This window comes from Hypanus sabinus, chromosome 4, assembly GCF_030144855.1.
Source record: "Hypanus sabinus isolate sHypSab1 chromosome 4, sHypSab1.hap1, whole genome shotgun sequence".
Classification (NCBI taxonomy): Eukaryota; Metazoa; Chordata; class Chondrichthyes; order Myliobatiformes; family Dasyatidae; genus Hypanus; species Hypanus sabinus.
In genome coordinates, this window is record NC_082709.1 from 59,887,460 (window position 1) to 59,911,381 (window position 23,922).

At 41.2% G+C, this 23,922-nt stretch overlaps 1 protein-coding gene across 4 annotated transcripts in view; it reads right to left on the bottom strand.

The window, feature by feature from the left end:
* The window catches only part of LOC132392805 (double-stranded RNA-specific editase 1-like), a 351,001-nt gene that overhangs the window by 217,811 nt on the left and 109,268 nt on the right, over positions 1-23,922 (bottom strand). Inside the window, exon 4 of one of the 4 annotated variants that reach the window (XM_059967197.1) lies at positions 16,419-16,466. The exons of the other annotated variants lie outside the window; for them this stretch is intronic. The gene's annotated coding sequence lies outside the window, so the exon portion shown is untranslated. The remainder of the gene's footprint in view (positions 1-16,418; positions 16,467-23,922) is intronic. 4 annotated transcript variants of the gene reach the window in all.

Genomic DNA, 23,922 nt, shown 5'->3' on the forward strand with positions numbered 1-23,922 from the left:
GTGCTCTTAATGATATCAACGGAGGAGCTGTCGATGTTCAGTGCAGAGTGGTCACTCCATGCTCTCCTAAAGTCAACAACCATCTCTTTTGTTTTGCTCACATTCAGAGACAGGTTGTTGGCTCTGCACCAGTCTGTTAGCCGCTGCACCTCCAATCTGTATGCTGACTTGTCATTCTTGCTGATGTCACACAGTCGTGTCATCGGCGAACTTGATGATGTGATTCAAGTTGCATAGTCATGGGTCAGCAGAGTGAACAGTAGTGGACTGAGCATACAGCTCCAGGGGCCCCCATACTCACTGTGATGGTGCTGGAGATGCTGCTCCCAATCTGGACTGACTGAGGTCTCCCAGTCAGGAAGTCTAGGATCCAGTTGCAGAGGGAGGTGTTCAGGCCCAGCAGTTACAGCTTTCCAATCAGGTGCTGAGGAATGATTGTGTTGAATACTGATCTGAAGTCTATGAACAGCATTCAAATGCATATGTCTTTTTTGTGCAGATGCGTTCAGAGAGCTGCGCCTTTCTGGTGCCAGCTCTCAGGGTGCAGAGCCCAGAAAAAAAATGACACAACAGACTTTTAACATCATAAACCAGTGAGTTGTTTGTTTTATCTCCCCTCTTGCTGTGAAACAGAGACCTTTTCTGGGGGGGGGGGGGAGAAGAGAGAGAGAGAGAGAGAGATATATATATATGTTGAACAAATAGTTTTTGGGGTGCTGCAAGCCTGTGGCTTTGTTGATGCTTGCTGCACACTTGAGTCCTTGGTGGAGGATGCTGACGCTTTTTTGTGGTGGGGTGGGTTCGTTACCTTGCTGCTGTTTGTGCATACGGGGGGGGGGGGGGAGCTGGGGGAGGCTTTGGGGTTCTAACGTTTTAACAGTCATTCTTTGGGGCACTCCTGTTTTCGTGGATGTTTGCAAAGAATTTCGGGATGTATACTGTACACATTTCACTAACATTAAATGTACCTATTGAAACAATGTACTGGCCCTCTACTGCCTTTCAAACCTGTCACTTCTTCCCCATCTGCTAAATTATACCACATCTTTTGGAAGTTACACATTTGATTGAAAGGGTTCTCCTTTTGTTATTCATAAAAGTTACCAGTGCAGTAAGTTTTATATAACAAACACCAAATTGTTCTAAATGAAAACAAACTAATTGCAGATTCTGCTCAGCAAAGATACTCTTTATCAGAAGCAGTACTTTACAAGAGGTGCTTTACCGCCCTCTGCTGATACAGTTACTCACTACACCCACAGAATCAATTGAAAGGACATCATTCTCTGCCCCCTCCTCCAGTTTCACCTTGTTCTTCTCCCTTCCTCTCCCTCCACTTTCTTACTCTGACTCTTCCCCTTCCTTTCCACTCCTGAAGAAGGGTCTCGGCCTGAAACGTTTACTGGTTATGCATTTCCATAAATTCTGCCTAACCTGCTGAGTTACTCCAGTTTTTTGTAAGTGTTACAAAGGACCATGCTTAGTTGCTTTCACATACAACAATCCTTACTTAACTAGAAAGGAAGAAATCTGCTGAAATTGACAAAAATAATCACAAACGTGACTGCGTTGATCTCAAAATACAGCAGCAATGCACATACTCTCAAAACAACATATGGAAAACTACATGCCACTATTACTTATCAAAACAAATCAAATTCCTGGATGCAAAGGCAGGCCAGTTATACTTGAATATAAAACATATAATCAATGAGCAAAAACATTTGAACTTTCAGAAAAGCAAAGGAAATGAATGAGACTACTGCATAAATATGAAACTCGAGAAAACAATTCCCGTAACAAAGTTATTTAGTGTGTAGTAATTTTGATCCATAAAATTAGAAGATTTCAGAGCAGAATTAGGCCATTCAGCCCATCAAGTTGGCTCTGCTATTCAATCACAGCTGATTTATTTTTCTCTCCAAACCCCATTCTCCTACCTTCTCTCCATAACCTTTGACTCTCTGATTAATTAAGAAGCCATCAACCTCCACTTTAAATAAATCCAAATACTCGGCCTCCAGAGCAGTCAGTTGGCAATGAATTTCAGTGATTCACCACCATCTGGCCAATGAAATACCTGCTGATCTCTGGTATAAAGGAACATCCTTTTATTCTGAGGCTGTGTCCTCTTTGAATAATAATACGCACACTGCAGGTCTTGTTCAGCTTTTTCTCAATACAACACAAACATGTTGCAACTGTTTTTAAATTCACTAATATGATTAACATAAATCTTGCACTGGCAGATAATTGATGAGGTTTTCAGATTATCCTGCAAATATTTTCACAATTACTTGGATATTATGACAGCAGTCTAAAATACACACCTACAGTGGTTAAAAATAATCCAAAAGTTTTGAGACACTCATACCGCTTATACAAATCTGCCATCAAGCAGTAAAGAATCAATTAAAAGAGGACAGCACAAGTATACAATGTGGTTAGGAAGGTAAACAGGAAGCACTGAATACAAAAGCAGACAAGCTGCACTCCAACTTTAAAAATAAAACATTAGTTAGATTTTATCTGTATGCAGTTATTGTCTCCCACTGCAGGAAAGACATGATATCACCAGACAGCGTAGAGAAAAAATTCCGGATATAACCTGTGATAGAACACTTCTATTATGTTGGAGAGACTGGAGGAGGCCTTCATCACACCATGCCCATCATCCCCGGCCCTTGGGATAGAGCAGCTCAGTTATGAACAGAAGAGTGAAGAGGCTTTCACCATGCCCTCTCCTTACTCCACCCTGTCCCTGGGATAGGGCAGTTCCAATTATGAAGGAGAGACTGAAGAGGCTTTCACCACAACCCCCTCCCCTCCGACCCTGACCTTGGGATAGAGCCATTCAATAATAGCGTAGAAACTGAAGAGGCTTCCCTTGTCCCACCCTGGAAAGTAGGATGTTAAAAGGGGACTTTAATAAGGTATATATTATGTGGGTATAATTAGAATATACTGTTGGAAACTTTTCTCCTATTAGAGGTCGATAAATGTAGAGAAGATGTAGAAAGCTAAAATAAGGGGTAAGAAATTTAGAGAGCGATCTGTAGGGACCATTTTCACTCAGAGTAAAGGGTACCTGGAATACATTGCATTCAAGCTGGAGTTCCCATCAGCTGGGTCCATGGCATAAAAAAGGTTGGGAATCCCTGTCTCAATGGGAAGAAGATACAGAGTTACTGACAGCATTTAAGAAGCATCTAGATGAGCACATGAATCACCCAGGCACAACAGGCTGTGGGCCAGATGCTGGAAGGTGAGATTAGTATGGATAGATAACTATTGGTCAGCATGGACATAGTCTGCTTTTCTGCTTTAGTGGTATATAATTTTGTGAAATGTTTCAAGGTGCTTCACAATGGAGTAACAAAATTTGTATCAAGAGACACAAGAAAATATTCAGTTAGGTTAACGAACCCAAGAGACATGAAGGGGAGAGAAGTTTATAGTCTAGACTACAACAGTCATGACCGCAAGGGAGGCAGGAGTGGAGGGGTGCAAAGAAAATTGGAATGTGCAAATAGCCATTAGCTGACAAAAGTAAAATTGTTGTAGACATTGGAAATTCTAAATATGAATGTTCATGTGAAACAAGAGCCATTTATTTATCTCCACAGTATTACCTGCCTTGTTGAGTACTTAAAAAAAATGTACTACAGTCTGCACTCCTTATCCGTGGGGGTTTGGTTCCGGGACCCCCTGTGGACACCAAAAAATGTGGATGCCACATTTAACCAGTCTCAGTACAGTGGTCTTTAGGACCCAGCGGAACCCCAAACCAAATTTAACCTGTCTCAGTGCGGTGGACATTAGGACCCGGCAGCACAGCTCTGAATCTGCAGTGTTTATGTTCATAAAAATAATGACAATCACGATTGAAAATAAAGTGGAGGTAATAAAGCGATCAGAAAGAGGTGAAACGCCATCGGTCATTGGAAAAGCGTTAGGCTACAGTCGGTCAACAATCAGAACAATTTTAATGGAGCATATGAAAGGCCCTGCCCCGATGAAAGCTACAATTATTACTAAGAAATGCAGTGGTTTAATTATTGAAATACAGATGTTTCTTAAGTGTTTTATATACATAGAAAGATAAAATATATACTATATACTAAGACAAATGTTTGACTAACTGACGCTAAATAATATGAGATATACTTGTTCTGACTTCAAATCCGACTTAAAGACAGACTCAGGAATAGTACTCGTTCATAACCCGGGGACTGCTTGTACTTTAAAATCATCTCTCGATTACTTATAATACCCAAAACAATGTAAATGCTATGTAAATAGTCACTATACTGTATTGTTTAGGGAATAATGACAAGAAAAAATAGTCTGTACACACTCAAACAACGAGTGCCGGAGAGAGAACTTCTGGATTTTCCCAATCCACGGTTGGTTGAATCCGCGCATGCGGAACCCGTGGATAAGAAGGGCCGACTGTATTATCAATTATTTAAATATATTGTTATATAAGTTAGTGCTGCTGTCTCTTGGTCCCAGAGACTTAAACTTAGTTCTGACTTTAGATGCTGTGTAGTTTGCACATTTTCTGCGACCTTATCACCTTTCACCAACTGCTTCCTTAAACACATATGAGTAGGGTGATTGGCCACTGTAAATGATTTTTTCTTCCAGAGACAATGGCAAAAAAAAAGGGAGTTGATAGGCACACATGAGAAAGAATGAATTACAGGGAACTGAAAAGAAAGGCATGGCACTAATGGTGATGATGCTGGAACCTGGAGCAACAATCTTGTCATCTCCTCCCTCAGTCAAGGTGGTGATCTGAAACGTCAACAATTCCATTCCCGCCCGACTTCACAGCCCCTCCCCATTGATGCTACTAACCTGTGAGTGTCTCCAACAAGTTTTGTTAAATGGGATTAATGGTGTTGCTTTCCTGTGTACCAGCACAGACCTAACAGACTGAAATTGCTTTTTTCTATATTATTGATTTCATGCAAAGATGTAACATATGATTTCATGCAAAGATGTAAAAAAGCAAAAATTAATGAAAATGCAAGTAACTGGGAAATTTCCATACCTTCACATCACTTGAAATAGCAAATGCAGCAAGGCAACAGACAAGGCAGGATAACCTTATCTACCACCATTATCTTGGATAGAATAGTAATTCGCAAACTTGAGGTAACATTAGCAACACAAAAATATTACCACACACAAAGCCTACCCATTTCAAAACAGAAAATAAATCAAAGCGACCACAAAATGGTAAAGCATCAAGGATTATTAAGTCTGAATAAAAGAGACAAGGACAAGTACCTCAGGACTTCTGGATTTGCACAAGGAGCAATCATAAGTCTTCCGGATTGCCAATTTGACTTCCTTGTATTTTGGGGTATCTCTGTTTTACATAGGTAAAAATATTATTTTAAGAACCTGAGGCAGATCAGCTTAGAGTCTGCCCTCCAATTATGCGAATCAGTTAATACCACGTAATTCTAGTTCTATGTGTGATAAATGAATATACCACACAAACATTTTGATCTGCTCACCAACAAGGTTAGTTCTCAACACAATAATCTAGTTAGTGTTTGCATTAATAGAATATCCATCTGTTCCCTTGGCGTAAAGAATCAGCCTGAAGTAATAGTCTAATGCAGTGCTGCCTTCAATTTGAAAAGAATCCTAACTAACAACTCTATAATTAAAGGTTAAATACCTTGTTATGGTTACAGACCACCTTTATTATTCTCTGGAAACCATAATACCAGAGCTGTGCTAGTATTATGGTCTACAGAGATCCTGAAGCCGATTATTATCATACAGTGTGCAAGGGAATAAGCAAAATGCCAACACCTCATAAATTTCTAAATACAGATCATTAGAATGAACAAATAATGACATATGCAAAATCAAGCAAAGCACTATATTATCCTTGCTGCCTTAAGACATCATGTGATTCAAGATGGATTTGAGAACTCAGAACCTTAAGTACTGCAGAAATAATTTTAAGGTTAATAATTACTCTTGACAAATAATCTCCTTGCTTTGAATAACAAACACTAGTTACATGCTTCCAAAATGCAATAAGTCACATGCAGCCAACCACTACAATTTGAAAATTATTTCATAAATTTAATTTACCATTTTAGATTTGCTCTTAAGTGAGATCACCTGTGGCAAAAATAAACATTGATAGAACAAATTAAATTGAACGAAAGTAATTTTACCAAGTAGCCAAAAGTGTACAGATGCAATATTTCATTCCAAATATCACAGCAGAATGCAATTGTACTAAATGTGGTTTGCTTCAAGTATCCTACTAAGTAGCACTGACCTTAAACAGGAAAACATAACCTTTGTTGCAAACTGATAATTATGTTCACACATTGTACACTGTTCACATTGCTAAATCAGCAAAGAGAAATAAAGGCAAATTATTTACATTCTGCATTCTCGCACTACCTGAGCCAAAAATTAGATTTAAGTCATCACCTGTTCTAAATTTTGAATTGAATTTATTTCTTACATCCTTCACATACACAAGGAGTAAAATTCTTTATGTTATGTTTCCATCTAAATGTGCTTTGTGCAATGATAGTAATTTATAACAATTTATAATAAATAGAACAGTCAATGTAATATAGAGTACACTCAAATCAGTGTGAATTCATCAGTCTGATGCCCGGGTGGAAGAAGCTGTCCCGGAGCTTGTTGGTCCTGGCTTTCTTGCTGCGGTACTGCTTCCTGGGTGGTAGCAGCTGGAATAGATTGTGTTTGGGGTTACTTGGGTTCCCAATGATTCTACAGGCCCTTTTTACACTCCTGTCCTTATAAATGTCCTGAATTATGGGGACTAAATGTGTGCTGGACTATCTGCACCACTCTCTGCAGAGACCTGCGATTAAGGGAGGTACAGTTCCCATACCAGGCATTGATGCAGCCAGTCAGGATGCTCTCAATTGTGCCCCTGCAGAAAGTTCTTTGGATTTGGGGACCCATACCAAACTGCCTCAACCATCTGAGCTGAAAGAGGTGCTGATGTGCCTTTTTCACCTCATGTGAGGTCCTCAGTGATGTGGATGCCAAAGAACTTAAAGCTGTTCACCCTCTCAACCCCAGATCCATTCATGACAATAGGAGTTAGCTAGTCTCCATTCCTCCTGTAATCCACAACCAGCTCCTTTGTTTTTGCGACATTGAGGGAGAGGTTGTTTTCTAGACATCACATTGTCAGAGAGATGACTTCTTCCCTGTAGGCCACTTCGTTATTGTTTGAGATAAGGCCAATCAATGTAGTATCATCAGCAAATTTAATTAGCAAATTGGAGCTGTGGTGGCGATACAGTCATGGGCATACAGGCTGTAAAGGAGGGGACTCGGTACACAGCCCTGAGGGGCTACTATATTGAGAATCAGAGGGTTGGAGGTGAGGGAGCCCACTGTCACAACCTGCTGGCAATTGACAGGAAGTCCAGGATCCAGCTGCACAAGGCAGGGTCAAGGCCAAGGTCTCTGAGCTTCTTGTCGAGCCTGGATGGAACTATGGCATTGAATGTTGAACTGATTCAACAGTATTAACTGATTTATTCACTGATGCACAGTGACTGGGGGAAATGGTGGCAATTATTAGCTCATGAAGATTTCTTTTAATACCTGCTTTTTCAAAGAAACATAGTTGTATGCTGAGACTTTATAAAGCATTAGTAAAACAGCATTTGGAATATTTGAGCAATTTTGGTCCCATATCCAAGAAAAGCTGGCCCAGGAGAATGTCCAGAGGAAGTTCACAGAATGATCCCAGGAATGAAAGTCTTAATGTATGAGGAGTGTCTGATGGAGTTAAGAAGAATGAGAAGGGGATCTTATTGAAACCAGCTGATTACTAAAAGGGCTGGATACTGTTTTCAATAGAAGGCAAAGCTAGGCTCCAAAAGCACACTTCAGACTAAAAGGACATCCCTCTAAAATTGAGATGAGGAGGAATTTCTTCAGCCAGCAGGTGATTAATCTGTGAAATTCATCGCCATAGAGGGCAATGCACACCATATAAATAGGTGTATTTAAAGGAGAGATTAATAGGTTCTAGATTGGTTAAGATATTATGGGAAGAAGGCTGGAGAAAGGGGTTGAAAAAAATTAGCCACATTTGAATGGTGGAATCCACTGTATGAGCTGAGTGGCCTAATTCTGCTCCTACATCTTATGGTTTTATTGCACAGAATAAAAACTATAGTGACCTCATGTACAAAAACAACTGTTAATTACCTAACAATGCAGTTTTATTTTGGGTTTCTCTTCCATGTTTCTACACTCTTGTACAAAGTGATTCAGATATCTGCTCCTTTTATTGACCAGCAGTTTCCTCTCAAGAGTCTCTGGACTGTGATTAAAAACAGGCACTTTTAGCCTGCTTTCATCATCATAAATTGGAGTGCTGCAACTAACTGCCACTTTATTAGTTAACTGCAGAATTCAGTATCTTAAACCATAGGAGAATGATTACATTCAATTACAAACAGCATAAAATCATCTTGATACTTACAATGGAAACCAGGAGTGGGTGTTTGTTACAAATAAGGAGGAAATTATATTAACAAATCCAAAACAGCAGCTGAAAACAACCCAGACCACTACTGTTGGCTCTGTGTATGCCAGACTCCCTTCCCAAATCAATACCACCTCTGCAAAAGGATTCTGGAATAGGCAGCCACTTCTAATGGTTAGGGTATAAATTCATTTATGGGTAAAGTGAGAGATTCCATTATGTAATATTCGATCAAAAACAAAGAGTAATGCTGGTTCAGTTCCATACTCAGCACTAATTTCCTTTGCCTTGCCATGGATGCAAAAATTAATGATACACTAGAACAGCACAGTTATTGGGTTGTGTCCTTCCCAAGTTTACAGTGGCTCAGGAAAACAATTCAGTTAATCGCACTCATGTTTATTTTGCACATCACAAAACTGTTAATGAAGTACCTTAACCAGTTGTCTTTTGAATGCTGTGAATGACTACTTCACCAAACCTGGCATTACATTTCATCTTTTCTGCTCCTGATTCTTTTGCAAAACATCTTAATGCATGTCAAGATTTAACAAGAGAACAAAGCAACTTCTGTAATAAAATACATACAGCAAATGTGTCAGCTGTGGCTTCATTGGTACAATACGTATATCCACTGCAGTTGTATTTAAGCCCACTGTAGAAATGCCAGCATAAACTTTGGGCTCACATATCAATGCAGACCCGAAGGAGTTTGCAATGTCTCAAGTTTTTTCTTCACCTACCACTACTCTTTCAACCTTTCCACTTTACCAGCTATAACATACTGCTTGTACAATATCCAATCCTGAATGAACTGAAAGTTCTTCAACCTTAGCATTAAAACTATTTAATTAATTCCATAGCAAAATCTCTATTTTTTTTCCTGCCACCGGCTACCTCCATTCCTCTGACCATCATCTGAGGCTGAATCAAATTGCTCTGGAACATAGGGTCCCATTTCAGTTTAATTACTCTCCAATCTTAAAAATATCAACTCTATTGCTGTCTACTATTTCCCCAACTCCAATCTCTTCTCAGCTCATCCAGTAGCTTCTCTGGGTTTCCTGATCTCAACCAGATCATTTCAGTACTATATAGGTCCATGTGCTTACTCCAGTCAGGCAGTGCTTTGGTAACCAATATATTTATCCTTGATCATAAAAGCCCTGTATAGACTTGCCTTGTATTATTTGTGTGGCTATCCTAAGGCCTGACACTCCCCAGAACATTAGTGCTTCCTTAATTCTGATTTTTTGCTTAATCTGGTTTTAATTTTCTGTACCAAGGGTCCATAGCTGTTTATCTGCTGCACATTTCAGACCTTTGTGTTAAGCTTTGTTTGATAAAAATCAGATCCATTGTTGAGATTTTGACTTTTCTTGTCTCAAAGGTGTTCTCATAGCACGATGTTGACATTTAATATTGTGGCCTATGTTTTTTTTTCAATGACATTAAAACATATGGCCTCATCATCATCAGATTTCAATTAGTGCATGCAAATATATTTCCATGTTTGGTACATTTCAGTGGTGATTACACTTTAATATTGGCTGTAAACACTTCAGGGTTAATGACAAATGCAAGCATCTAAAGGATTGTAAGGATTTCAATGTTGATCCAAATGATTACATGCAGTGAAACATCTTAAGGAAGGAGAGAACAAACTATCTGAATCTGTTATAATGTATACCAAAACAGCAATCTGTGAAAGAAAATGTTTTGGCTGTTGAAAATTTTCCTCAACCAGCAATTCAAGGCAACAGCTGATCACTATCTTGTCTAACTTGACAGCAACAAATTCTGGCCTTGCCGGAATTGCCACCATTGTAGGAGTTAATTTTAAAAAATTAAAATGCTGGGACAATATAGAAAAAGGCAGTCAAATTTTAGGGGAATGAATTCTTCTAATACAGGTATCCCCTACTTTACGGAAGCTCGCTTTCCACCAGTTCCCTTTATGAAAGACCTACATTAGTACAGGTGTCCCCCGTTATTCGAACGATCGCTTTACGACACCTCACTGTTACGAAAGACCTACATTGGTTACTTGCTTTCGCTAACAGAAAGTGTTTTCACTGTTAAAGGCAGCATATGAAAAAGGCAGAGCTTGCGCTGAGCAGCCAAGCTCCTACCCCGGAACGGCACTTTAGCCGGCATTGCTTAAACACATGCCTGTGAGCATCTGTGCTTTATGTCGATTTATTTTGTACATCCATTAGCAAGATGAGCTCTAAGGTATCGGAAGAGCCTAAAAGAGTGCGTAAGGGTGTTACACTTTGCATAAAACTAGACATAATAAAGCGTTTTGATTGTTGTGAACAAAGTAAGGACATAGTGAATTTGGCTAAGGGTTTGTGGAAGTTGACGAAGATGATGCTGTAAAGGTTTCGGCATCCCATGATCAAGAAGTGAGAGATGAAGAGCTGATGAAGAGGAAAGGATAACAATTAAAACCAAACGCAGTAGCGAATGGCCCGAAAGTGAAGACATCCAGGAACTGAACAGGAAGCAATTGCATGAGATTTTCACTGCAATTGACAACGCTGCAATGATTGCAGAAAAGTATGACTTTAATTTTGAAAGGGTACGTAGGTTTAGGGCATATTTGCAGGATGGTTTGAATGCTTACAAAGAACTCTCTGATAGACAAATGTGCGAGGCTAAGCAGTCAAGCATACTGTTGTTTTTCAAGTCTTTCACATCAGCCACAGCAGACGATGAAACTCAACCTTCGACATCAAGGCAGGCAGACATAAAAGGTGACCTGCCTGCCCTGGTGGAAACAGACTAGGATGAGATGACACCCCAGTCTCCCACCACCCCAACCTCCAAAGACTCAGCCTAACACACCAACATCAGTGTGCTCACTGTCTTCCCGATTCCAGTAAGTGAAACTACACTGGACGTACATTATTTCTGCTTTATATAGGCTGTGTATTTTTATGTGTTATTTGGTTTGATTTGGCAGCTTCATAGCTTAAAGTTTACTGGAAAGAGTGCTTCTGCTAAGAGTGCTTGTGCCGTATGTTTCTGCCAAGAGCACTTGCGCCAAGTGTTTTTGCCACGAGTGCTGCCGAGAGCGCTTTTCTGCCAAGAGCACTTGTGTGAGATTTTTGCTATGGTGGTCAGTGCAGCAATAATTGCAGAAAAGTATTCCTACTTTATATAGGCTGTATATTTTTATCAGATCATTCCTGCTTTTACCATATGTTACTGTTATTTTAGCTTTTATGTGTTATTTGGCATGATTTGGTAGATTATTTTTTGGGTCTGTAAACGCTCACAAATTTTTCCCATATAAATAAATGGTAATTGCTTCTTCACTTTACAACATTCCGGCTTACGAACCATTTCATAGGAACGCACTACCTTCAAATAGCAGAGGAAACCTGTACCTGTTTTCACTAACCGAAAGAAATCCGAAGAGGATTTTAGTTTTTATGAAAAAAGGCTTTAAAACTTGTGTTTACCCTGAGAAAGACTACCATGATCGTGAAGCCTTGCACGGGCAGGTGTGTGCACAGGCACACGCACGGATCTTTTTTCTGCCACCAGCTACCAAATTCTGCCACCAAATTGCTCTGGACCACAGGGTCCTATAGGGTGACAGATTTTTTTCTACAAGTTGGTTTTGGCTAAATCTTCCCAATTCTAGTAAGTGAAATTACACTGTACATATATTATTTCTACTTTATATAGGCTGTGTATTTATCATATCATTCCTGCTTTTACTATATGTTAGTGCTATTTTAGGTTTTATGTGCTATTTGGTATGATTTGGTCAGTTATTTTCTGGGTCTGGAAACGCTCAAAAATTTTTCCTATATAAATTAATGGCAATTGCTTCCTCGCTTTACGCCATTTCGGCTTATGAAAGGTTTCATAGGAATGCTCTACTTTTGAAATAGCAGGGGAAACCTGTATCTATGAAACCATAAGACATAGGAGTAGAATTAGGCTTTTTGACCCATCAAGTCTGTTTTAGCATTCAATCATGCTGCATTATTAAACCTTTCATCCCCATTTTCCAGCTTTCTTCTTGTAACCTTTGACATCATTGCTAATAAAGTATCTATCTATCTCTGCTTTAAATATACAGTACTCAATTACTTTATTTTTTATTACCAACTTGCCTGTATTTAGCCCTAGCCTAATCACATGACAATTTACATTGACCAATTAACCCACTACCCTGTACATCTATATAATGTGTTAGAAAATGTGGAGCACCTAGGAGAAAACCCACATGTTCACAGGGAGGGTATACAAACTCCTTACAGTGTTGGACTTGAACTTCAGACTCCGATGCCGAGCTATGATAGCATCGCACTAACTGCTACACTACCCTGGCAACAATTGTAAGGGGCAAAAAACAAAATTTAGTTATTTATTCCCATTTATTAATACTGGTAGCAGCTGGCTACCACTGGGGCAACAAACAGTTGGGGAGTCAGCACAAGAACCCATTTCTGGTTCTGACCACAAGTATGGGCCACACTCCTAGTCTCCAATATATTTACTAAAGCACAGGCAATTATAGGAATTGGGAAAGATCATGCAAGGTAGTTGTAATTACATATATATGCGAAGAATAAACATGGTAACTGACAAAAAAAAAATCAAAAAGGCCCAGGATCCCAACGCTGGCTCTGATCATACACTAACTACTGACATATTACAATTTGCCAGCACTAGGCATTAAATAAGACGCACCTGCATTGATGAGAATGAACTGAAAATTTTGAGTATTGAACAGAAAAAATAGTAGAGTAGTTGCATTTTTACCAGCAGGTGGTGCAATAACATCATACTGCATTCTGCCTCTGAACATCTTTGAGCACATTAATACTCTGGGACAGGCATGGGCAAACTACGGCCCGTTAAGCTTTTTAATCCGGCCCGCAGAACTTGATGAAATTATATTAATAAACCTTGTTAACGTCTTTTCCCCGCAATTCTGGCGTCTTCCCAATAGATGACGCACTCTATATACATTGACCTTTGTTGAGGTGCAGCGTATTACTCCACATTTGCGCTTTACTTTGTGACCTTGTGGTGACCCATTTCCTGGCACATCCGAACCGGCTCACAATTAGCCAGCGTTCTGGCTAAGGGAGATAGCCTGCGGGGATTTGCGAGCACAGAGCTCCGCATATTGGCGCGCTCTCACTGTTCTGTCATTGTACGGGTCGTTGTTGAGTTTTGGCACAGGGGACAATTGAATAAGAAGGAGCAGGATAAGTAGACCTGCATCTCCTACCGTTTCTGAAATAAAGACAGTCAGGAGGAGAGTGATGATGATAATATCTTGAAGGATAACAGAATTTTCAGTGCTTTAAAATAATAACTGTTACTATTAAAAAAGCTGTATTTTATTCATTTAATTTTCAGTGTTTTAAAAGACATTTCAATAAATAGCTAAATACCATGGGACTTCAAAGACAGATATTTTGTTGTAATGCATTTGTTCATTTTCAATTGAAATTAAAGCACATGTTTTCTACATATCCCATGATATTTTATTTTCTCGTATGAGGTGTATTACCAAAACACTCCGTCCATCTGCTCCTGGTCCGGCCCCCCTGTCAAATTTTAGAACCCTTTGTGGCCCTCAAGTCAAAAAGTTTGCCCACCCCTGCTCTGGGATAAGCTGATTTGAAAATAAAAGCAGATGTTTGCACAGATCATCAGAATAACAACTGCAAGGAATGTCCATCATTTATTCTAAAACTAAAACAGGGGAAGCTACAAATATTTACTTGATCAGGGCACATCAGTTCCAAGCAAGCACCAAGCGAAGGCAAGAAAGGGATAATAGAGCAAAGAAGTATACATACAGTGGCATGCATAAGTTTGGGCGCCCCTGGACAAAATTTCTGTTACTATGAATAGTTAAGTGAGTAGAAGATGAAATGATCTCCAAAAGTCAAAGTTAAAAATGAAACATTCTTTTCAACATTTTAAGCAAGATTAGTGTATTACTGTTGTTTTAAACAATTTTAGAGTGAAAAAAAGGAAAGGAGCACCATACAATACTTCGGGCACCCCAAGAGATTTGAGCTCTCAGATAACTTTTACCAAGGTCTTAGACCTTAAATAGCTTGTTAGGGCTATGGCTTGTTCACAACCATCGTTAGGAAAGGCCAGGTGATGCAAATTTCAAAGCTTTATAAATACCCTGACTCCTCAAACCTTGTCTCAACAATCAGCAGCCATGGGCTCCTCTAAGTAGCTGTCTAGCACTCTAAAAATTAAAATAAATGATGCCCACAAAGCTGAAGAAGGCTATATGAAGATAGCAAAGCATTTTCAGGTGGCAGTTTCCTCAGTTTGAATGATGGAGGTCAAGTTGAGGTCTGGAAGACCAAGAAAACTTCCCAAGAGAACTGCTCGTAGGATTGCTAGAGAGGCAAATCAAAACCCCTGTTTGACTGCAAAAGACCTTCAGCAAGATTTAGCAGACTCTGGAGTGGAGATGTTCTGTTCTACTGTGCAGTGACACCTGCACAAATATGACCTTCACAGAAGAGTCATCAGAAGAAAACCTTTCCTGCATCCTCACCACAAAATTCAGCATCAGAAGTTTGCAAAGGAACATCATAACAAGCCTGATGCATTTTGGAAACAAGTCCTGTGGACTGATGAAGTTAAAATAGAACTTCTAGGCCGCAATGAGCAAAGGTATATCGGGAGAAAAAAGGGTGAATAATTTCATGAAAAGAACACCTCTCCAACTGTCAAGCATGGGGGTGGATAGATCATGCTTTGGGCTTGTGTTGCAGCCAGGGGCACGGGGAACTTTTCACTGGTAGAGGGAAGAATGAATTCAATTAAATACCAGCAAATTCTGGAAGCAAACATCACACCATCTGTAAAAAAGCTGAAGCCGAAAAGAGGATGGCTTCTACAACAGGATAATGATCTTAAACACACCTCAAAATCCACAATGGACTACCTCAAGGGGCGCAAGCTGAAGGTTTTGCCATGGGCCTCAGAGTCACCCGACCTAAACATCATTGAAAATCTGTGGATAGCCCTCAAAAGAGCAGTGCATGCAAGACAGCCCAAGAATCTCACAGAACTAGAAGACTTTTTCAAGGAAGAATGGGTGAAAATCTCCCAAACAAGAATTGAAAGACTCTTAGCTGGCTACAGAAAGCGTTTACAAGCTGTGATACTTGCCAAAGGGTGTGTTACTAAGTACTGACCATACAGGATGCCCAAACTTTTGCTTCGGGCCCTTTTCCGTTTTTGTTATTTTGAAACTGTAAAAGATGAAAATTAAAAAGTAATCTTGCTTAAAATATTAAAGAAATGTGTCTTCTTTAACTTCATGCCTTTTGGAAATCAGGTCATCTCTTACTTGCTTAGCTATTTCACAGTGACAGAAATTTTGACCGGGGTGCCCAAACTTTTGCATGCCGCTGTATTTGGATTAAGTAATTAAACAATGAGTCAATGCTGAAAGACACATAGGGCTGATAATGGGAATAATTTTAAACAAAAGTGATCAAGGAGAGCTATTAACAACTGAGCTATTGGCTGCATTTGTTATTCAGAAAAACAATAGATTCATGGTTGATTTTCCTTTTCAATATCTAATATGTTAAGAAAAATTAAAGTCAGGAATATATTGTAAACATAATTGCAGTAATGAAGTTACTTTACAGTGATTTTATGCGTATTTTTTTGATCCGCAGAAAATCCAGGAGTACCACACATAAGGTTGCTAAACATAATAAGAACCTGTGGTATTATAGGAAAGATACTAGCATGGACAGAAGATTAATTGGCTGGCAGAAAGCACGGTTTATTAGCGGTTAGCACAAATGCTTTATAGCACCAGCAGTCACCATGGGATTCAATTCATGCCGATCTGCAAAGTTTATACCTTCTCCTCATGGTCTCATGGGCTTCCTCCAGGCGCTCCAGTTCCCTCCTACATACCAAAAACGTAGTTAGGGTTAGTGAATTACAGGCATGCTATGTTGGTGACGTTAAGTGTGGCAACGCTGTACATTTCGATGTACATGTGACAAATAAAGCTAATTTATCTATATTTCTTCCTGGTTGGCTGCCAGTGACCAGTGGTGTTCCATAGGGGTCAGTCAGTACTGGGTCCACTACTTATCACATTATATGGTAATGATGATCTAGATGACAGAATTGATAGCTTTGCGGCTAAGTTTTCAGTTGATACAAAAAGAGGTGGAGGGGAAGCTAGTAATGAGAAAGAAGGGAGTCTGACAAAGGACTTGGAAAGATTAGGACAATGGTCAAAGAAGAGGCAAGTGGAATATATTGCAGGAAATTGTATGGCCAAGCACTTTGGTAGAAGGGCCAAAACATAGACTATCTTTTAAATGAGGAGCAAATTCAGAAATCGGAACTGTAAATGGACTTAGGAGTTCTAGTACAGGATTTCCTAAAGGTTAACTTGCAGGCTGAGTTGATAGTAAGGAAGGCAAATGTAATGTTAGCTTTAATATTCACTTCGTGAGGACTACAATATAAGAGCAAGGAGGTCATGTTGAGGCTTTTATAAGGTACTGGTCAGACTACATTTGGAGTATTACGAGTAGTTTTGGGCCTCATATCTAATAAAGAAAGTAAGAACATTGGAGAGGGTCCAGAGGAAATTTAAAAGAATGATCTCAGGAATGAAAGGGTTGGTGTATGAAGAATGTTTGACGGCTCTGGGCTTGTACTCACTGCAGTTTAGAAGAATGAAGAGAATCTCAGTGAAACCTACCAAATATTGGAAGGCCTGGATAGAATAGACCAGGAGAGTACATTTCAAATAGTTGTATAGTCTCGGACCAGGGGGTACAGGCTCAGAATAGATGGATATCCCCTTAGAACAGAGATGAGGAGGAAGTCCTTTAGCCAGAGGGTGTGAAACTATGGAATTCACTGCCACAAACAGCTGTGGAGGCCAAGTCCACACAGTACTTGTGCCATAGTAGTGTAGCAATTCTAATCAAGTAAACTCATTCCTCCAAGATAACCCTTTAGCCTTCAAGCTAAACTAGTTGGCTGCTAACTGTGAAATCCAAAGTAATTATTAAAATTGTTGTGGCATTGGAACAGACATTCGGCATAAATACTCAAATGAAGAGAGGAGTTAAAAAAATTGCTATTTTCAATCATTTACATAATTGCAGAAAATATGAGTCTATTATTCCAAATAAGAACAAATATAGGTGAGCCCTGTATCATGGGGATTGAAGTAACTGAAATTTGCCAATATGGACTTCAAAAAGTGCAACCATAAATTTGAAATATAGAGTAAAATTAGTGTTACAATTATAGAACTTTTATTTTGTGTCCAGTGCAGCTTGACTGCTTGACTCGTAGTCACCCTGAAATAATGAATGGAAAGCATACCAATCATCATAGAGGAATCAGAAGTGGAGAAGTGGAGCTTCAAGTTCCTGGGTGTCAAGATCTCTGATGACCTAATCTGGTCCCAATATATCAATGTAGTTACAATGTAGTTACCCCTGGGTCTAGGGGGAAGCAGCCTTCGGCCCCATCAAACAGGGTAATCAGCTTGTGCAGACACTGTGTAATGTCCCCACCATGCCAAATAACAGACAGTACACCGTATGTGATTAAATGATTACACTTTATAGGTCTTATTGGAACTATGTACTTAATAGAGATACAACATAAAAGGAAAAGTAAAAGGCGCCAAACTTATCAAAGTCCAACCACTTCGTACACAACTGTTGGGGCTCAGTTAACGACGTCTTCTTACCACCATTCGATCCCCTCCGACCTCCTCGACCCGCTACCTGGGACCAACAACGGTGGTCTACCATACACTCCACACGAAGTTGACCTCATCTCCTCTCCTCGCCAAAATCCTGGGCCTCGGACCTCCACTTGGGGTCTGTTCCATCATCCAACTTACAGCATCACGTCTCCTCTCTCTCTCTAAACCCCTTGCGCCATCTCCCCAAAAGCCCGCGAGACAATAGCTTACAGAAAGAATAACATCTATCCCAATTGGTTAACAAATGAATACAATTCTTGTTATCAGTAATTATAACCCAAACAACCTGCAAGAGAAAGATCTCTCTCTCTGCAGTTAACATAACAAAGAAGCCATTTTATTAGCTTAGCAGTAACACAAAAGAAGAAGTCCCTTACACTCTCCCCCCACCAAATTTAGTCATGTCCTCATGATTTCTAAATTACTCGCCAACCCTTCCTGCAGACACAAAAACTCAATCAAACAGTGACATTGCTCCCCAAACAGCAGACCTCACGCCCTGTTCCTCAGGCACTACACAGGCCAACCTATCTGGGAGTTTCCTAACCCGTACCCCCTCACCTAAACCCTTCAGGCTCGGACACAACTGGGGATACCTTGGGTCTGCTTGCCAACTCCTCTCTCAACCTCTCACTCATGCCCCCACTGCAACACGGAGCCCCCATCCCATGACCAGGGCCCCGCTTCTTTTCCTTCAGGATCCTGCAGTAACCCAGGCTGCCCACAGCTAGCCCTCTCCACTACACCTGACTCAGTGGAAGGAGGGCCAAAGGTCTCTTCCTCAATCAAGGGGAAGTTAGCAAAAGGCAGCATGTACCACACATCCAGCACATCATCCTTCAAATCTGTATTCTTCCTCATTTCTGTGATCGGTAGTTGCTGTTTGATTTTCTCCAAACTGAAGCACTTGGCCTGGGCTGCCTCTGCAGCCTCCTGCAATCGAGACTTCAGCTTCTCCTCTGCCTCCTTCAACTCTCGCCACAGTCTCAGCAGTTCCTACTCATGTTTCATGTTCATCTCCATCTGGGACACAGTTACTCCACCAGCTTCTTGCACCCTGACCTGAAAAGCAGCCGTTAAAGATTAGTCAGCCTCCAGTTTAGTGTTCACTGAACTTATCTCCAGCTTTTTCTTCCTAATGACTTCTTCCAGGTCTACTTTCAGGTTTCCCACTTCATTAATTCTTTGTCGCCCGGGCTCAGATACTCGCCTCATATCATAGCCCCCCAAGGCGAATCCAAACCGTAAACGATCATCCACATATGCCAAAACTCCAAACACCTCCACATCCCCCATGGTCTTCCCCATGCCCCGTGGGAAAGTTGCAAGGGCTCCAGATATGTCCTGTGGCATCTTTTCGGACCGGAAGAATCCCAGGGAACCTATAACCGCCGTCTTCTCCTTGTCGACCTCACTCATTGGGATCTGGCAACATCCACTCCTCAGATCCAGCACCTTAAACTACTTTGCACCAAACAGACAGGCCATTGCCTCTTCGGCCCTCAGGACCGTATTCTGATCAATGACAGTGCGCCTGTTCAGAGTCCTATAATCCACACACACACTGCCTACGTCTTCCACGGCTGCAGGGGCCAGTCGCCGCGACCTCTCTCTCACCAAGGTGTCTTCAGCGGTCAACTCCCCTCCCTCATGGTATTTCGGAGTGTCCACTAAGAGGGTCTCACCCTCAGATACTTCCCCCAGACCATACCACCACCAGCTCTCGTTTGAATTTGGTACTGGCCCAATGCTGCTACACACGTCCTCACAAGCAGCTTGAAACACTGGGTGCACAGACAATGCCTCCAAGCAACTCTCACCCGCCTCCTCCTGGCAGGCCCCCCTGCACCTCCTCCAGAATCAAAACGCTGCCTGTCTCAACAATGTCCGGACACATCAGCATTAACAATTCACGAACCTCAGTCACCCCCACAGTGGCCTCCAAGAACTCCAGTTTCACTGACCAATAGCTGTCGTCTAGATAATCACCGGCACTGGTACCCCAAATCTCCAGTGCCCTCAATGTTGTTAAGGGTAAATGCTTCCAATACCGGTTGTAAAATGAACTGTACAGCAACTTGACCTGCGCCCCAGTGTCGAGGTTGGCTTTAGCATGGCTTCCATCTATCCGTAACGACAACTGAGTGCATGGTCCCTCTAAGCCTTCAGGAATAGGGGCTGTTCCTCTCGGGAGTTCCTTGGTACATTGCTGGGAACGTGCTCCCCCAGAGACCCCAAGCCGATCCCCCATTGGGCCTCCTCTAAGTTTCCCGACACCTCTCTGGTCAGCTGAACAACTGAGGGAGGGGCTGATCCCCTTGACAGATCCCCCTAGCACCGCAAACAATTTATCTCCCCCCTAGCCAAAGAAGATACCCTGAAAACTTTCCACCAAACTCCTGCCACAGATATGGTAAGCCCCCCAGCTGTGGCATTTGACTTCCAGTCGAACCAAATGTATTTTCCCCTGCTTTCCAATAACTGGCAGCTGTCACTTTGAGGTAATTGGACCAGACAGTTCTAACAATGTCACCAGCCCGCCTACTCAAACTTCCAACCAATCCCTGTCGCTTTCCCTCAACCGAGCACTGCCACTCACCTAACAACTGAGAGGTCCGCTCCACCCCTTTAGGGCTGGACATTATTCCAACAACTGGGCGGAGCCTACCATAGCTGTAACATTCAACCAGTCTTTCCTCTGTCTCCTAACAGTATGGACAGCCCATGGTCCCACCACCATTTCGTCAGTGCTAGTCTGAACTCGAACAATGACCTCCAGGGTACCAACAGCCACCCCACCCAACACGCATGTAGTGATAACCAGCAATCACACAGAGACACACCAGATTTTCGTCTCCGTAGCATGCATAATTTAAAGAGGGCGATCATACAGAATTCCAAAGAATCCAATCCTGGACGAGCCCCCAGAAGGTAGCCCCCTGTTAAGTCCTCAGGCTCGCTCAATTCTCTTCCGTCTAGGGGGAACAGCCATCGGCCCCACCAAACTGGGTAATTAGCTTGTGTAGGCGCAGTGTGATATCCCCACCACGCCAAATAACAGACATTATATCATATGCGATTAAATGATTACACTTTATAGATCTTACTGGAACTATGTACTTTAAATAAAGATACAATATAAAAGGAAAAGTAAAAGGCGCCAAACTTATCAAAGTCCAACCATTTCGTGCACAACCGTTGGAGCTCAGTTAATGAAGTCTTCTTGCCACCATTCGATCCCCTCCGACCTCCTCGACCCACGGCCTGGGACCAACCACAGTGGTTGACCAGACTCTCCACACGAATCTGTCCTCATCTCCTCTCCTCGCCGAAAACCCTGGGCCTCGGACCCCCGCTCAGGGTCTTTTCTGTTGCTCAGCTTACAACATCGCATCTTCTCCCTCTAACTCCCTCGTGCTGTCTCCCCAAAAGCCCGCGCAACACTAGCTTACAGACCCACAAGAAAGAATAACATCTGTCCCAATTGGTTAACAAATGAATACAATTCTCATTATCAGTAATTATAACCCAAACAAGCTGTGAGAGAAAGCTCTCTATCTCTGCAGTTAACATGAAGAAGCATTTTTACTTTTAACATAACAAAGAAGCCATTTTATTCGCCATAGCAGTAACATAAAAGAAGAAACCCCTTACACAAAGAAGGCAAGACAGCGGCTATACTTCATCAGGAGATTGAAGAAATTTGGCATGTCAATAAATACACTCAAAAACCTCTATAGTTGTACCGTGGAGAGCGTTCTGACAGGCTGCATCACTGTCTGGTATGGGTGGGGGGCTACTGCACAGGACCAAAAGAAGCTGCAGAATGTTGTAAATCTAGTCAGCTCCATCTTGGCCTACAAAGTACCCAGGACATCTTCAGGGAGAGGTGTCTCAGAAAGGCAGCGTTCATTATTAGGGACCTCCAGCACCCAGGGCATGCCCTTTTCTCACTGTTACCATCAGGTAGGAGGTACAGAAGCCTGAAGGCACACACTCAGCATTTCAGGAACAGCTTCTTCCCCTCTGCCATCCGCTTCCTAAATGCACATTGAATTTTTGGACACTACCTAACTTTTTTTTAAAATATACAGTATTTCTGTTTCTGCACCTTTTTAAAATCTATTCAACACACATAATTGATTTACTTGTTTATTTACTATTATTACATTTATAATTACATTTTTCACTCTGCTAGATTATGTATTGCATTGAACTGCTGCTGCTCAAGTTTACAAATTTCATGTCACATGCCAGTGATAATAAACCTGATTCTGAAAAAAAATTGACAAATCCTGTGATAGCATTTGACAGACCAATAAACAGTTACTCAGTGGATAAGGCATCCCTCCACCCGTAAATTTTTAGGCGAAACCAGCTTGATAATATCCCACAGTCCAGTCTCATTGGCACAATCCAGAAACCCCAGGATCGAGTGCTGGTCCGAATTCAGTGCTTTCAACCGGGGATTCCTCTTTGGTAGGTTGCAGAGCTAACCTGTCCTGTTCACTAGCTTGTCCTGGAATAAGAGATTCACATAGTCGTTTCCAGAGGTGGTCTAGCTGTCGGCGGCATATATTACATTCTCAAGTGCTGAAGTAACTCATTGGCCCTCTTTCACCACAACTTCTCCTTTCATCCACCTTCAGCTCTCAGGGTTTAGGTGGACATAAACTGGATCTCCCATCTCAAAGTTCCGATGTTTCATATTTGAATCGTATCACACTTTCATTGCTTGTTACCTATCTTTCCGGTTTTTCTGGCTTTGGGCGCAATAAATCAAATTGGAAACTCAACCTGTGGCTCATCAATAGCTCAGATGGAGAGAAACATGTGATAGTTTGTGGGGTTATTTAATACTCGAACAAAAACTGGTTGATCCTGGTGTGTATGTCCCGATTTAACTTTTGTATCCCCTGCTTGACAGTCTGAACAGCTCTTTCAGCCATTTTGTTTGATGATGGGTGATCAGGGGGCATATGTTGCAATCGAACTCCAATATCTTGTAAAAATATTTTGAATTCCTTACTTGTAAATACAGGACAAATATCCCAGACTGCAGTATCGGGGATTCAATGCAGACAAAATAGCATGTGTAAAATGTTTTTATCATCATCTAACTGGTTAAAATATTCACTGCTTTAGCCTCGATCCAGTTAAAATGCATATTAACAAATGCCAATAGCAAGTGACCTTCCAATGGACCTGCGTAGTCTACGAGTAAACCTCCAGGGCTTGGTGGGCCAATGCCATGGAACCATAAGTATGGGAGTGTTTAAAGGTCAAGATCATTAGCAAGGGTCAAATGCACGAACAATGAGCTCAACTGCTTCAATTTTTGGCCACCAAATGTAATTGCAGGCTCACGGCTTTATATGTGATATTCCTGGGTATCTACAATGCAAGTCTTCCAGGGTATGGGATCGTATTCTTGTGGAAACGTCCTCAGAGTAGAAAACCAACATATATGTTAAGCTCGTTTTGACATCTGATATAGGATAGCACAGTTTCAGGCACATTAGTTGGCCATTCACTTTCTTCCTACCTTTTTACTTGTGCCAATATTATATCTTGCACTGTTTCTTCTTTTACCTGAGAAGCAGTGATCAGAGATGCG